This window comes from Mauremys reevesii, linkage group 1 (genome assembly GCF_016161935.1).
Source record: "Mauremys reevesii isolate NIE-2019 linkage group 1, ASM1616193v1, whole genome shotgun sequence".
Lineage (NCBI taxonomy): Eukaryota > Metazoa > Chordata > Testudines > Geoemydidae > Mauremys > Mauremys reevesii.
The window spans coordinates 179100449-179116582 of record NC_052623.1 but is presented as its reverse complement, the minus strand read 5'-3'; the positions used below and the strand labels follow the sequence as shown (position 1 = coordinate 179116582).

General features: G+C 39.3%; 2 long non-coding RNA genes across 5 annotated transcripts in view; one reads left to right on the top strand and one right to left on the bottom strand.

Annotated features, from left to right (window-relative positions):
- The window catches only part of LOC120381417, a 41560-nt gene extending 32811 nt beyond the window's left edge, over window positions 1-8749 (bottom strand). For 2 of the 3 annotated variants that reach the window (XR_005588051.1, XR_005588052.1), the window contains exon 1: window positions 8700-8743. This is a non-coding gene — a long non-coding RNA (uncharacterized LOC120381417). Of the gene's footprint in view, window positions 1-8699 lie in introns of all 3 variants that reach the window. The other variant, XR_005588050.1, reaches the window with a different exon arrangement.
- Window positions 8750-8832: 83 nt separating this feature from the next.
- The window catches only part of LOC120381401, a 143382-nt gene continuing 136080 nt past the window's right edge, over window positions 8833-16134 (top strand). The window contains exons 1-2 of one of the 2 annotated variants that reach the window (XR_005588047.1): window positions 8833-8906; window positions 11132-11257. This is a non-coding gene — a long non-coding RNA (uncharacterized LOC120381401). Of the gene's footprint in view, window positions 8927-11131; window positions 11258-16134 lie in introns of both variants that reach the window. The other variant, XR_005588048.1, reaches the window with a different exon arrangement.

The window sequence follows — 16134 nt, the reverse complement described above, 5'->3', positions numbered from 1 at the left end:
TTGACAATCATTTCGCAATTCAAGTAGGGCCTTAATTATACTATCTTGGCAAGTTAGGGCTTTTCTTTTCGTCTCTTCTTTTTGTCTCTCTTTTTATTTTCTGTTGAAGATCTGAATCTTGGTTATTTTAAATTTGGGGTGGTTTTTTTTGTTCCTGAGTTTCATTATTATAATACTGTAGTGCTTCAGTTTGCGATGCTGTATTTAAAGGTGAGATTGTCTCAGTTGCCATTGTAAACCACTCTTTGTAGAAGTTTAAGAACTTGACTGTAAATAACTTGCTGTGGAAAGTCAGCCTTTAAGTTCTCATTGTTGGAATGGTTTAGCCTTCATTTTTTCTCCAAATAATAATAAATAAATAAATAAATGGGCTGTACATGTTTATTAGTGTTTTTGTGCTTCTATGGCTCAAAAATGTGTTTATGAATATTCTTTTTTTAAGACTTTAAGGGTTTCTTCTCTCCTCACTCAAAATATTGAAAACCCATTGACATTAATGGAAGTTCCATGTATGGAGCAAGGGAAAAACAGACTTTGGTCTTTAGGAGAGCCCTGGCCATGGTAATATTAAATGATCAGAATAACAGAGGTATCTTTTCTCAGTTGATATATGCGCTTGATTTCCATTAGTGACAATGGGCATTATGTGCACAATGAAGGATAGAATTTGGAACCCCAATTTGTTGGCTGCTGCCCATTTGCAGTAAGTTCTTGAGTAATACATCTAGTAACATTAACATCCTAATGATGGAGATCAATAACTCTGTCCTAGTTACTTTTAATATATCATCACTCAGTATGAGAGTGCAAAAGTGGCACAAAGTGCCAGATTTAATCTTCTCGTATATGCTCACGCAACTCTGTTTTCCATCAGATATACAATACACCTATGCCAGCCATCGCATATGTGTTTTCTCCAGCATGTTGCCACAGCAGTGAGTATAAAATGCACAGATGCAAAGCCTTTTTATTAAGAGTTATCCATATGTGGTAATATGGAACTGCTACTTTTCTGCTACACTCATACTTAGCCATAGTTCATTTCTCATTGTGTATTCTACATGGACTCTCTTTCAGTACCTTATGAGTCTCATAAAGGTCCTGAGTTTGGAAAAAGTCAAATTCCATCGTATTTACTCAAAACTGCCATTGACTGAGTAAGAAATACAGGATGGGTGCAAGGTAAATATTTTTGATTAAATAACCATTTTGCAAAAGATTTTAAAAAGGAGAAATAAATATGCATTACTCTTTTGTATTGTATGTAAGACCCACATTTCTTTATTTAAACAGTGCCCATACTTCGTGCCAAACTTGTCCCTTTGGTATATGTGTGTTACCCTCATTAAATGGGGCCTGTGACTGGTACACACATCTTTTGGCACACTGAACTTGCATGATCCACTTTGGCCTACTAAACTATCTATGTGGAGATCAGAACAAAAGGGATGTCCTCCTTGGGCAGCCTGTCTCATACATTTCATCATCTTTTTCTTCATTTCTCAGATCAGCACTATAGAAGTACCCCTGAGGTAATCTTGGCCATATTGGACACTCACTTAAACACCTGGAAAATCCCCATATAGATGATAACATTCTGATCATCCCTTCCCTCTCGCTGGCCAGAAAGTTCTTGATCATCCATTGGAGGTGAGGGGGAAAGGGGGCTCCTTGGGACACAAAAGGGGTCCCAACAGGCCATCAAGTTCTGGCCCACATTGGTGCCCCTTAGCCCAAAAAAGGATAGTCTGATGTCCATCTGACCATCAGGCCAGGTTCTATGAGGCCTATTCAGCATACCTGTGCCCTTCTGTAAGCTTTCTTCCATCTTTCCCAACTTTATTTGACTATGTCTGATGGCCAGAAAATGAGCTATTCCTTGCTACCACTGGCAAGGGATTAAAAACTACTGCAGCATCTATTATTCCAAGCTTCTAGCACCCTGGCAGCACTGAATTGCTATTCTGTTCCCAGATCATCCTGATACATTTGAATAATTTGTGGGCATTCTTCTGCCAGCTGACAAGAGGTTGCTCTCAAGACGCTGCCTAAGCTGGTGATACCAAGGATGTACCTAATGGGATTACATACATTACATCAATTGTACTTGTTTGCCAGGATCTCATTCATAATCAGAAGCTCCACCGTTGTAGTAAAAAACATTTGGTTTCTATCACAGACAGTACATGTCAGAAAACTGCAGATCCTTTTTATATTAGAAATTATTTCAGTCTTGCTGACAATGTTCAGAATTAGATCAGCTAGTTTGGAAAAGCACCTCTGCACCAACATTGCAGTCTGTTTGTAAACTATTTAAATGTAAAAGTCAAAGATGCACAAACACTTTAGAAGAAACCAACATGAACTATGGTCCGTTCCATAAACAATGATAATTTAAAAAATCATTCTGGGAGAAGGACAGATTTTCTGCATTTAATTGCATACATGAAATTTGTATCTAATTTACAGTGATTGCATGTGGAAACAAATGCATATATGGATAGAATTGGTTGTTTATATGTGGCGGTACCTAATAGTTTTATATGCAACCACTGTCATAGTATACCCAAATCAGACATAGAGTGGACATAGGTAAAAAGTTCATTCCGGTTTTAGAGACATTGCTGACTCCAGCAATATGCCCTGGACTTGAAATGAAAACTCCTTTTGGAACCAGTAATATGTCTAGAAGTGGAATACGAACTTTCTAAGTGCACCTTCTGTACAATTGTGTGTATATTTTGCAAATACTGTTTCACAGCTAACTTGTTTGGCAATCTGGCCAAATCTGAATCTAGTATGTATCCTTTTAAGGATTTAGGGATTTATCTAGTGCCCGTTGAAGTCAATGTCAGGCTTTCAGTTCACTTAAGTAGATTTTGGATCAGCCCCTTAAATAGAACCTATATCAGAACTGTAAGGGAATGTTCTTATTTCAATGCGTGTGGGTTTTCCTGTGTACAGTTACTCTATGCATATTAAGTTGAAAAATCAGTAGGAAGTTCGGTTCATAGAACTGTTGGTTAAAACAGCATTAAAATAGTTTTTGGGTAGATGACTTTTATTACAACACACTTGGAAGTGTTAATTATTCTTTGTTTTGAATCCTAATGTCCTTACCCTTTGTACTATAAAAAATAAGAGCAACATATTTTATCATATCAATGTTTTCATCAGCTACTTTTTAAGGCACCTCAATTATAATTCTTTTAAATTCCTTTTCTTACTTCCCAAAGTTACAACAATAATTTGTCAAAGGAGTTGTGTGAAATGAATTAATAGCAAACTCACACTAGATATCAAAATGTTTCATCTATTGATTTTGAACTATTGTGGCAACATTTTTTGAAGTTTGAAATGCATGATTATTGTGTGGGTTATTACCTGTTGATTTAGTGACTGACATTCCGAGGTGAAAGTAAGCTGGTACGCCCCAGTACGGTGTACCATACCAGAGCGGCCCGGCTTCCCCAGGCGGCAATTTAAAGGGCCTGGGGCTCCCAGCAGTGGCTTTAATTTAAAGGGCCTGGGGCGCTCTGCCGGTCACCGGTTCCGCGGCTCCGGTGGACCTCCCGCTTGGCGTGCTGGGGCCTGGAGCCGCCCCTGCTCTGACCCCCCCATCCCCGCCCCTTCCGTCTGAGGCCCCGCCCCTTCTGCGGGACAAGAGCTGGCCCCAACCCAGCCCCCTACCGGTAAGTCCCTATTTCTACTTTCATCCCTGCTGACATTCAAAATATTATTCAGAAAGTTGTTTTAAATATACTAGTGTGTAGTGATCAGTGTGTCATTTTACTTGTGTATGTTTGTTTATTTTAAAATGCAGGCTACAATATTCTTATAACTGAACCTGCCATTGAGAGGCTAGTGAATAAAATCTGCATGATAGTTCAGTTTTGGTTTAAACATAGGTCTTGCCTTTTATTAACCAGTTCTCAGGAGGGAAAACCTTTTGTCTGTTAGCGGGTAGAAAACTAGTTCAGTTTGTTGCACTTTGAGGCAGCTTTACAAAGGTAAATAGACACCTAAAGATGTAGATAGACACTTAGTGAGATTTAATAAAGCACCTATGCAGGTTAGTTGCCTAATAGCCATTGGCTTCAATTGGAATTAGATGCGTAATTTGGCTAGACTCTTTTTTGTAAATCCTACCAGGCACTTATGTATCTTTAGGCACCTAAATACCTTTGTAAATTTATCCCTTTATGTCTCATTTAAGCGAGACTCCACCAGCACCAATACAAACCAAAGGATAAATGAGATTCAATTCCTAAGCCTCAAACACCCCAATAAAACAGTGGTCTTGGAGAAGTTTGGGGCTTAGCAAAGAGTGCCTTCAGCAAGGCTGAAATGCACACCAGTCTTATGTCTCAACAAAACAGAAAATGTCTCCCTAATCAAGTGAGTAACAAAGAAATACAGTCACATCTTGGCAATAGCCCAACAATTTTTGGCTTCATAAAGTTTACGAAAACTGCTACCAAGAACCATATGTTCTTCAGGTAAAGGGAAAGCCCACACCCCATTGTCAAATTGTGGTTTGCAATTCCTTCCCACCCCCAAAACTGGTGTTAATCAGTAGTTCTCAGCATTTGCCTACTAGAGCACAGGTGTGTTAACCAATTTAGGAAAGTAACGATAAACATATCCATTTCCCAAAACATCAATTGCTTCTTTCACCTTCTGGCAATGGTAAAGGATAGTTGTGAAAGTGTGTTTATTTCAATTTGCATTTATTTATTGTGTTTGAATTAAAGGTGCATGCAGCTGTGATTCACTAATAACTGATCAAAGTGTCTTTTTATTGAGCTACAAAACCTTCAACAAATTTCTATTAATTTCAAAACACCTTGAAAATTGCAGATACTTTAGTCCTGCATTGAGTACTGAGACAATTGAGTAAATAGTCACATCACTTAATTCTTTCTCTTGAAAACAGTTTTCTTATTAAATTTAAAAAAAACATGATTATTACTAATTTATGCATGGCTAAGAAATATCTTTCATGTTTTGTTTTTTTCTGCGCTAATGTGAAATTTTCACTAAATATAACTTTTATCATTTCAGTTGTTTTCTTCCTTCACTATACAGTTCAGAATCACAGAGCCCTATTTAAAATGTAAGCAAACCTTTTGTATTTTCCCCACCAAATGTATGCCATAATTGAGTAGTTATAGTTATATTTTCTGTTACTTTGAGGTAATGATTTTGATAAGTTACATTTCTCCAGCTTCCCCAATCAGATCTTAATTCAAAGAACTGTTTTTGAAAGAAAAAAATATGAATTATTTTCTCTTTAACTGCGACGGCAGAACTCCAAATATAACAGTAATGAAATGCATTATTTTATAGGACTGAGCATGTTTAAGAAAGATTTATCCTCAGCTCCTGTAAATTGTCATAGCCCCATTGACATCAGGGGAACTATGACAATTTATGCCAGCTGGGGATCTGGCCCATGGTATTTAGGGCCCATTCCTGTAAGATGTTGAGTACTGTTTGCTTAACTCCCTGATACCCCATTAACTCGATGGGTGCTCAGCACTTTACAGGTAGAACTCAGCATTACATACCCTAACTCTATAAAGATCCGATTAAAGGTTTTTCCCCTTTGCATTTTTTTTTTAAATTCTCTCCTTTGCTAAGTCTTAGACTATCTATAATTTTGTGTCCAGCCAGCCATTTATTAAAAGGTTTTCAACATCCAGTAGTGTATTTTTAGTTTTTCTAAGCCACTTTAGAGGAGCTTGTTGTAAGTGAAAGATTGTATGGAATTTGTGTTAGATGTTCCAACATAAGCAACAAATTAAATAGGGCCAAATTCTCCACTCTGAGGCACACTTAGGGCTGCTGGAGAAGTCACTGGGTCATAGAATCATAGGGTTGGAAGGGACCTCATGAGGTCATCTAGTCCAAAGCCCTGCTCAAAGCAGGACCAATCCCCAAACAGAATTTTACCCCAGTTCCCTAAATGGCCTCCTCAAGGATTGAACTCACAACCCTGGGTTTAGCAGGCCGATGCTCAAACCACTGAGCTATCCCTCCCCCTGTAGTCATAAGCATACCTAAACACACATTCACTGTCCCATAGTTGTCAGCAGAAGAAAGGAAGGGCTATAATTATGAAGCCTGTAAATTTCCAATAACACAACTGCCATTGGTCGACAGGAGGAAGTGGAATACTCTTTTCAGTCTTTGAGCACAAAACCTTTTGAGAAATTTGTCTAGGTTAGTCAGGTTCGAGGGCTGAATAATTTATGGGATGTGAAATAATGTCTCTTTCAGATGGCTGGTCTTGAGAACTGGGAGTAGCAAAGTGTGAAACACTCTCAATGATCCTTCTTCCCCTCACACAGCCAAAGAGTGGATTAGACTAACCCTCCTTAATCTTTTCTTTCACTTTTTCTTCAGCTTCTTATTCCTCCTCCCCCCACCATCTGTTGTTTCCTTTTCTCATTTTCTCCAAATTGTTAATGTATTCTGATTCTTATTATTTCATTATATTTTTAATCAAGACTTGTGAAACTCTCTTCTTAATCACCCTTTTACTCCCTCATTTCCCTACTTTTGTCTCATCTTCCCCATATCTGTTTAGAACTTCCAGGGTGATTGTTGGCCAGAGAACTGCTCCTCCCTGGCCAAATGCTGTGAAGGAAAAAGAGATTCTTGCTCCTTTTCCTTTCTTCCCCTCCCTGTTCAGACTAATTAGACCCAAATATGCCCATCTTCCTTTGCCCTTTCTCCAACCTTGTTAACAGGGCAATGGAGTCCTGAAGATTGTTTCTTCCTTCCTGCATGAAGCTCACAAAGCTGTTTTGTTGACCTTACATTTCCTTGTCCTTTATGTCTGACTCAGCTGTTCTCAGTCAGGCAAGGAATGAACACTTCCTCTTCCACCTGAAAACAACTGATAGCTGATGAAAATGGGGTGGCTTGCTGCCCAAAACTCCAGGCTGTGGACTCATGACAATCTTGTATTCATATTTTTTTTAAATATACGTGAAACACTTGCTTTACTAGGAACCTCCCATCACAGCTACAGAAGATATGTACATCACTTTCAGAGATGAGTAGAATGATGATGTATCAAAATATTAAGCAATGGCAGCTGTCATCCCTTCTTACTATCCTTTTTAAAAATCACAATGTTAAATGAGACTTTGGTACAAAATGAAATATGCAGAACCTGTTTCTTAAAATATTTGCATTAACTTTAAATCTTGTAACGGCACATAGCCCATTACATTCCATGCTTCCAAATTAAAAATGTAAGAGAGCTAATAGACCAAATCTGTATCTCTTATTGTGTATGATACTTAAACATTTATTTGTCAGAGTATATGTACCAGTGAGTGCATATGTTCCATTGGCAAATACGCACAAGTCCTGTTAATCTTACTGGGACTTAATCATACTCATCCAGATGATAGTTTGCATCTAAAACTTCAAAAAAGTTTCTCATTCTGCTAGTGTGATTAGAAAGTGTAAGGCCTTTTCTAATAACAAATTCAATTTTTTCTGGACTTCACATTGAAATGGTAATCCCATTTTATATATACTGTAAATATGAACCAGCTTGTAATGATATGACAGTAACTGAAAATTAGTTTTCATAAATGCTACTTATTCAGCTATGACCCAGAGGGTGCATTAGATTAAGCTGGAAACTTCTTCAATACTGTTTAAAATAACTAATAATATGCTTCTGTAGCTGGAATAAAGGTTGCAATGAGAGCCATTTTGTTGAAAAGGCATCAGTTACTCTGTATGCAATGTGACAGATTTACATATCTTTGTGAATTACAGAAAAGGAATTGAACAGGATCTACCTAATTTAATCTGTCAGATATATTGTATTTCAAAGGGACCTATACATGAATCTTACTGGGATTTCTGAAAGCCTAGACCATCAAAATACCTTGGTAACAATTGTGATGCAATGTAGATGTTTTCTTTGAACAAAAATCTGATCTGATCTAATCTACCTCTATACCTATTATAGTAGTAAGGTCCCCATCAATGTAGTACCAAGGCCCTAACTGTCCACTAAGAAACAAACCCGTTTCATGTTATATTTTTGGCCTAACATACTCAACTGTACTAAATATATCAGCTCGGGTTTTTGACTGTTCTCTTTGATCTCCATAGAAGGCTCTTCTTCTTATAATAATAATAATAAATAATTTTAAATCTCTGATTTATTGCTGATTCATTTAGGTATCTGAAATATCTAGTGGTTCAGTTATAAAGGAAAATATGATCTTAACAGACCAATCTGTTTTGTTTCATGCTGTGTTGAATGGTGAGGACTTAGATACTGTTATCTTTAGCAGCCAGACCTAAAAAAAATATTGCTAAGTAGAATGCAACAATAATAATAATACAGATTAGTAGGTTTATCCATTTTATGGATGAGTGAATTGAGAAATAGAGACATTAAGGACATAATTTTCAAACCTGGATGCCTACAGTTTGAAAATCAAACTACTCTTGTTTGAATGCCTAATTATGGAATCAGGGGTCTAATCTTAGGCATTTAGGCCCAGATCCTCAAAGGTATTTGGATATCTAACTCCAGGATTCTTTGATCCAGGATCTGGGCCTCCATTATGAAACTTTGGCCTTAGGGCCTGATTTTATTTGGGCTCCTAAAGGTGCAGATAGGTGTCTAGCAGGATTTTCAAAGGTGCATATGCACTTACCTCCCAGCTGGCCCTTAGTGGCTGCTCAAACTCACAAGTGCATCAATAGCAGAGCCCGAGCAATGCAACCTTGCACTGCTATCTCACATTAGGTAAATGACATCACAATGTGCGTTTAACTACAAGTTGCTAAAAGTTTAGTAGGCAGGCTACTGCTCAGGCGAAAGTGATGCTGGCATCTGTGCAGCATCGGCTGTACTTAAACAGGTGAGACTGAAAAAACAAAGGTAACCTCTTTCCATTTTGGTTATGTAGTGTCCCTGTTCTCTAAGAGACTTTTGTCTGAAAAGTTTACATTAAAGAGTGAAAATATTTTAAGAGTCAACATAGTGCTAACTTAAAGGCATATACATTGGTGGACTGATAGGTTACTTAAGCTGTACAGTTGGACAGATAGTTTTGAACTCTAGACATAATGCTGCAAATCATTGTGAAGCATACATTGAAGAGCTTGACGTGATGCTCTAATCTAATCTTTCTGAGGAATGCACCTTTCACTTGCATTTTCTACAAGTTTTATTCCTGTCTTGTGGATTCATTAAATCTTCCCTTAAAATAATGGCAGATGAATATTGTGTGCGACAACACCAACAAAAAAAAGAAAATTAAAATAAAATTATGTGTAGGAGAGTGAGTACCTTAGAGCCCCTCTAAGACTATAGACTGTGGACCAGATTCTGCATTTTCTCTTGCTCTTTGTCATGCCAGTGGTGTAAAGGGGACACATAATTGGCAGAAACAGCCCCTAGAGAATACCCTTGGTGACATAGACCTGTCAAAACAGCTCCACATCAACCCTTTCTTTAAATCCCCTGGTGTAGATGTAATACAATGGGCTGTTTGGGGAAGGAGGGTAGATGATCAGAGCATACATGCTCCAGCTGTCCTCAACTGCCAAAATTAAGGAGGTCTATTGGAGCTGAAATAGGTTACAGCATTCCTAAGGCTGCTCTAAGTTGTGCCAGAAGGTGTGCCAAAAATATGGCAAAGACCAAAGGTGTCTTAAAGACATCTTTATTCCCCCTCACTTCATTCCTGTAAAAAGTGAACATCTGGAGAAATGGAAGAGAATTTGGCCCACTGTTGTCTAAATTGCATAGTTATCCTTAATATACAGAAGTCACTCATGGTCAACCAACACTTGCCACAAAGTGGCACAGTTATGTTTTATGGTCAGTTCAAGGAAATAGTTTGATATCATAGCTATCGCTGTGTGGTCACAGCTGTGAAATGCTTACCCTTTAATGGTGACCACTGTATAATAAAAACACTGCTACAGCACATTTCATCTGAGTATCTCAGAGCTCTCAATAAGTTTTGAAATTGGTAGGGAAGTATTGTTACCCCATTTTACAGATGGAGAATCTGAGACTCAGAGTGGCAGATCCTCAGTAGGGAAATCTTTTTACTTTGGTGGAGGTATGCCAATTTACACCAGCAGAGAATATGGCCCAGAGAGTTTAAATAGCATACCCAATGTCACTGAATGAGCTACAGGCAGAATCAGAAATGGAAACCAAGAATCCTGATTTCTAGTCAGCCCAAGCCACTAGACAACATGCGCGCTTACTTTATATTGTACTTCTGAGATGCCAGCTGGTGTATTAGAAATTTCACATCTGCTTCAAATGAAGGAATAAGATTTTTTTTGTGTAGTGATACTTTTTTTTTTTTTTTACAGATTTTAATGTTTGTTTAAAGACTGCTTTTTTGTTTGGCTTAATATTGAATTTTATTTCAATCTTCATCCTACTTGTTTAAAAGAATAGTTTGAAATAAAATCAGAGAGAGACACTTCGGTGCAGTATGCCAAACCTCCTTCCTAGTGAGCATTACAAAAATGAATACTATAAAATGGCCCAATTATTTACATATGAACTCAAGAAAATGGTCAAAATACCATGACTGCAGATGATAGACAAGAGGAGGTAAAATAAACTCTTTTGGGCAAAAACGATCATGTGGGTTCTGACTTTGTAGAGTACCTAGCACAATGGGGTCCTGGTCCAGATTTCCCATGTTGAATCAGTGGAATGGTAAAGTCAGACACACTGTTACACATAGCGGAGGGTACCAGATGCTTCAGGGGAGCACGTTAAGTCCACTATAAAGGACGTTTAAGCATTACTGTATCTGAGGCAAGTTTCTTCCTAACTCCAGGCAGTTAGTAGTTGTGTTCCATCCTGAAACATGAACACTCATATCCCATGAAACCCTTTAGCCCTTTCCACACTCGAAAGTGTAATGTATCTTGCTATACATTTATGAAACTTCACCGCCATCCTGCAACTCAACATAACATGTTAGGGAAGCATGTTCCTTGGGAATGAAAAAAGCTGTAGGCTAGGACAGTTAACTTGTTAATTTGAAATGCCTCAAAGTCTCAAACCCAGAGTTAATCTGTTTTTTCTTTCTATATTATATGTGAAAAGTTTTACAGGGTAGCAGACATAGTATCTGAAAATTCAGATTGCAGTGGGCCCTGCAGTTGGACAAAGGCACAAGAAGAGAGAGTAGAAGAAATTGTGGGAGTCTCAAAGTCCAGAACAGATTATATGGTTTGTAAGACTAGATCATAGCTTTGGCCCATCCCATATACTTTCCAGCTTCCAGTAATGCTTCAGAGGAAGCTAAAACTATGCAATAAGTCACCTAGCTAGTTTTCATAATAGTGTACATGTATTGATGGACTATTATCTGTAGACCCTTGTGGCAATCTCTTTACACCCTTGAAGCAGAGGGGATGAAATCTTGCAATTGACTTCTGTGGAGTGTGGATTTCACTCCAGGCTTGTGATTACTTTTTATCTGGTAGCATGATATTAGCAAACACATTATCGGTCATAAAGTAATAGTTTAATATGATTATATCCAAAGTAAATAAATAAAAGCAGAAAAAATTCAGTCTACTTGAACATTTAAAAATATTCTAAGTGTATGTCTGATAAGACTACCCAACAAGGAAAAGAACAGATGTTACTGGTGATATAGAACCCCTCATTATTTGTGAAGTAATGTTCATGGGGGGTGGCGAGTGGTGATGCCAGGCAGCTCAGGGAGGGAGTGTCACCTCTACCTTTGACTCACCTGAGCTCAAAATGACCTCAGCCCTCCCCCCCCCTTGAGTTACAATTTTTGGTTGTGCGTCCCCAACCTGGGCAGGCTGGATGGCCTGCTCAGGTGAGTCAAGGGGTGGAGGTGGCGCTCCCTCACCAAGCCCCGCCATGCGGCATTTGCCCAAGCTGTCAGGTGTTGCTGCTTGCCCCTCACCAATGTTCCTCCAGGCCCTCTCTACAGGGGGCGCCCCACAGTTTGAAAACTTCTGTACTAAATAAAATGTGTTGTCCACCATTACACCATTTTCTCGCATACCCCCGGATGAGAGCTTGCATACTCCAGTTTGAAAACCACTGCTCTACACCATTCATGAGTGTATAGAGCTCTATCATATCTCCTCATAGTCATCTCTTTTCCAGGCTGAAAAGTCCCAGTCTTTTTAATCTCTCCTCATATGGGAACTGTTCCATACCCCTCATCATTTTTGTTGCCATTCTCTGTACCTTTTCCAATTCTAATATATCTTTTTTGAGATTGGGCAACCAGAACTGCAAAAAGAATTCAAGATGTGGGCCTACCATGGATTTATTATGATATTTTCTGTTTTATTATCTATGCCTCTCTTAATGATTCCCAACATTCTGTTTGCCTTTTTGACTGCTGCTGCACATTGAGTGGATGTTTTCAGAGAACGATCCACAATGACTCCAAGATCTCTTTCTTGAGTAAAACAGCTAATTTAGACCCCATCATTTTGTATGTATGTTTGGGATTATCTTTTCCAATGTACATTACTTTGCATTTATCAACATTGAATTTCTTTTGCCATTTGGTTGCTCACTTACCCAGTTTTGTGAGATCCCTTTGTAACTCTTCACAGGTTTGGAATTAACTATCTTAAGTAATTTTGTATAATCTGCAAATTTTGCCACCTCACTGTTTACCTCTTTTTTTTCCAGATCATCAGGGCCGTCCTTACCCATATGCAAAGTATGCAGCTGCGTACGGCACCAGGAAATTTCCTGGTGCCCTACGCAGCTGCGTGCTGCTCCAGTCCCTGCCCTGCCTCTTCCCTGCCCTGTGACCTCCACCCCTGCTCCGCCCCAGCCCCGCCTCCACTCCACCCCTTCCCCCAAGCCCCGTCCCTGTTCCACCCCTGCCCTGCCTCTTCCCATCCCAGCTCCGTCCCCACTCCAGCCCTTCCCCTGAGGACTCCAGAAGCGGTTGGGCCTGCCCTCACTGGTAAGTAGAGTGACCCGACCCTAGCCGGCTCCACTCCTCTGGCTCCAAGCCACATCGCTGGCAAGTGCTGGGGGGTGGTTCACCCTCTCCTTCCCAAACCTGGGAACCAGGGGAACAGAGCAGGCTGGGGCCAGGTCACTCCACTTCCCGCCGGAAGTGGACACAGCTTCCCCCCGCAGAGGCCTGGGGCAGGTCCCCATTTCCCCCCCCCCCCCCGGGGAGGGGGCTTCATAGGGCACCAAAATAGCTAGGGACCACCCTGCAGATTGTTTATGAATATGTTGAACAGCACCGGGTCCCTGTACAGATCCCTGGGGGATGATACCACTATTTACCTTTTTCCTGTCTGAAAACTGACTTTTTATTCCAGCCCTGTGTTTCCTGCCTTTTAACCAGTTACTGATCCATGAAAGGACCATCCCTTTTATACCATGACTGCTTTTTTTTTTTTTTTTTTGCTTAAGAGCTTTGGTGAGGGACTTTATCTAGGACTTTCTGAAATTCCAAGTACACTATTGGATCACACTCGTCCATGTTTGTTGATCCCTGCAAAGAATTTTAATAGATTGGTGAGGCATGATTTCCCTTTGCAAAAAACACGTTGACTCTTCCCCAGCAAATCATGTTGAGAATGGAACTGGTTGAGAATCTGAAAGTGGAAGGCAGCTTCGATGAAAGTGATCATGAAATGGTGGATGATGTAGAGACAAAATTAGAAAGGCCTAGGCTCAAAATGGGATCAAACTAGCTAAAGACAAAAAGGGTAACAAGAAAAAATTCTACAAATACATTAGAAGCAAGAGGAAGACCAAGGACAGGGTAGGCCTGTTACTCAATGGGGGCAGAAAGGAGGGGGACAATAACAGAAAATGTGGAAATGGCAGAGGTGCTTAATGACTTCTTTGCTTCACTTTTCACCTTTTTTTTTTTTTTTTTGCACTGCTTGGTTGTTAGGAATGGGAGAACCTTAAACATTTTATGTGTCTTCTGCATTTGGGTTGGTTGGTTGCTTCGTTTGGTTTTTTTAAACTCTTTAGGATGCACTCAGTTCATATTTTCAAGGTTTTTTTTCTTGCAACCATGAGGACTATAAGCTTTCCTTAAAAAAAAAAAAAAAAAATGAAACCTGAGATTCTCACCTGATCACTTGATTTCAAGAGCCAGGGCTTAAAGGAAACACCAAATATTGTGAGGCTTGTAGTAAAGTCACAATGATTGCAACACTGATTTTGCTGCACTCTGCAATGCATACTGTATGTTCAGCTTTGTGATATGATTTTCTCTGTGAAAACCTAAATAAAATATATTTGAAGAAAAAAGGAGTGTTCCTCTAGTTCTCATTTGATAATTCGACAGAACCGTGCCCCTGGAAGATGTCAGCACACCAATTATTTTCTCCTATAGTCTACTTTTTTGCTTTGAATTAGCGTATACTTCAACATTTGTTTCACGTCATCTGGGGAGGCAAGGCTGGGGGACAGGGATGCAGTGTGTGTGTGAGAAGCCAATGAGCTTTCTAGGGCAGGGTGGGGTAGAGGAACTCTGTGGCTGTGGCACCATTGGTGAGTTTGGGTGGAAGTGCACCAAAATTCTAATAGAAGAAACTTTGTTCAACTTTTGCTATATAATCTGATACTATATAGTTCAGAAGGGATGTTTCTCAGTGCCCCTGCTGAATTTTATGTATGTTTGTGTTCCACTTCAGATACTCACAAGATCTGAATGTTTCTTTTTACATTGGTTACAGAATATGGTGTGTCAGCTTCCATGCACCATACCTGTAGTGAATAGAGGTTTATATTTTCTTTTCATGATCTTACTTTTCACATATGAACTTTATATGTAAATGGATACGTCAAGTTCTAATCTAGTTTATGATGGTGCAAATTGGAATAACTCCACTGGTCGCAATTGAGTCATTCTGAAGGTTGCACCAGTGTAACGGAGAACGGAATCTGGACCTGTGTGTGTATGGGTAGATATATGCCTACGTACACAACACATATATGTATAGTGTTTATGGGGGAGGGATGCCTATACAATATTTAAAAACTGTTACAAAAATACAGTTTAGGCAGAAGAACTAATGAGAAAGGGGAAATAGATGTGTTATTTCTGTTTCTTGATGAGTCTCATTTTTTTGACTTAGCACTGATTCTATCTTGGGTGCCAGTTGGATTTTGGAATCATGTGCTCACATCTTCATAGTATGTTCCAGTCCTCTTTTGTCCTAAATGGTCACTTCTCCTCTTTTACTTGAATTGAAATGCTGAGTTTCTGCAGGACTATAATCTCATTTTTATTTCACTCCAGGGGAACAAGGGGTGTTAAAATTGCTCCTATATGACAAATCCAAACATGGAACATATTTTAGCAGTACAACCCTAGCTCTGTCATATGTGCTGTGCAGAGTCATCATGGCCATGGTGCATAGCTCAGAGCCGGAAAGCAAACAGCTGCTGTAGCCTGATTTGAGTTAAAATAGTGTCAGTGTTTAGTCTGGCGCACTGCTTCAGGAGAGATTGGCAGCTGGGTCAAACAAAGTCATTCCATTGGCTCCTTTCCCAGTTTGCTTCTGCTAGTATTTAGGTACTAATGCAGCCTAGGCCCCTTTTCTCAGGGATAGCCTAACATCTGACCGCACCCTCTTTGCTTTTTAAAAAATGCCTTTTCCCTCTTTAAGATAAATCTGCTGCTAATTGTGTATTAAGAATATTTTTTTCTCTTGAAAGCTGATGTATCCTGCTCTCACTGTGGTGTAGAAAGCAGTCTGTTACAGTGCTGGATTAATCAAAGGGGCCTTTATGGTTTGTGAAAGAATATCTGTGTGCTTAGGCAGGAAACTTTTTGATCCACAGAAAAGCCAGACGACATCTAGGTAAGGCTGTGTATCAAATCTGCTTTTATGGGAAAGTTGTGCAGCTCTGTTAATTGTAAATGCTTAATGTTTGCAACTTGCATGAACATTTTGATTATCTTTTTAGAACATTTGGGAAATAGCTACTCTTATATATTAAGTCCTCCCCCCGCCCCCCGTTTTAAAGCTGGTGAAATGTTGTAATTGTCTGTTTACTATTTATAGAAATTAAATCTGTATGGGCACACTACTCCTGTTTTGGGGAGAGATTTTTAGTAG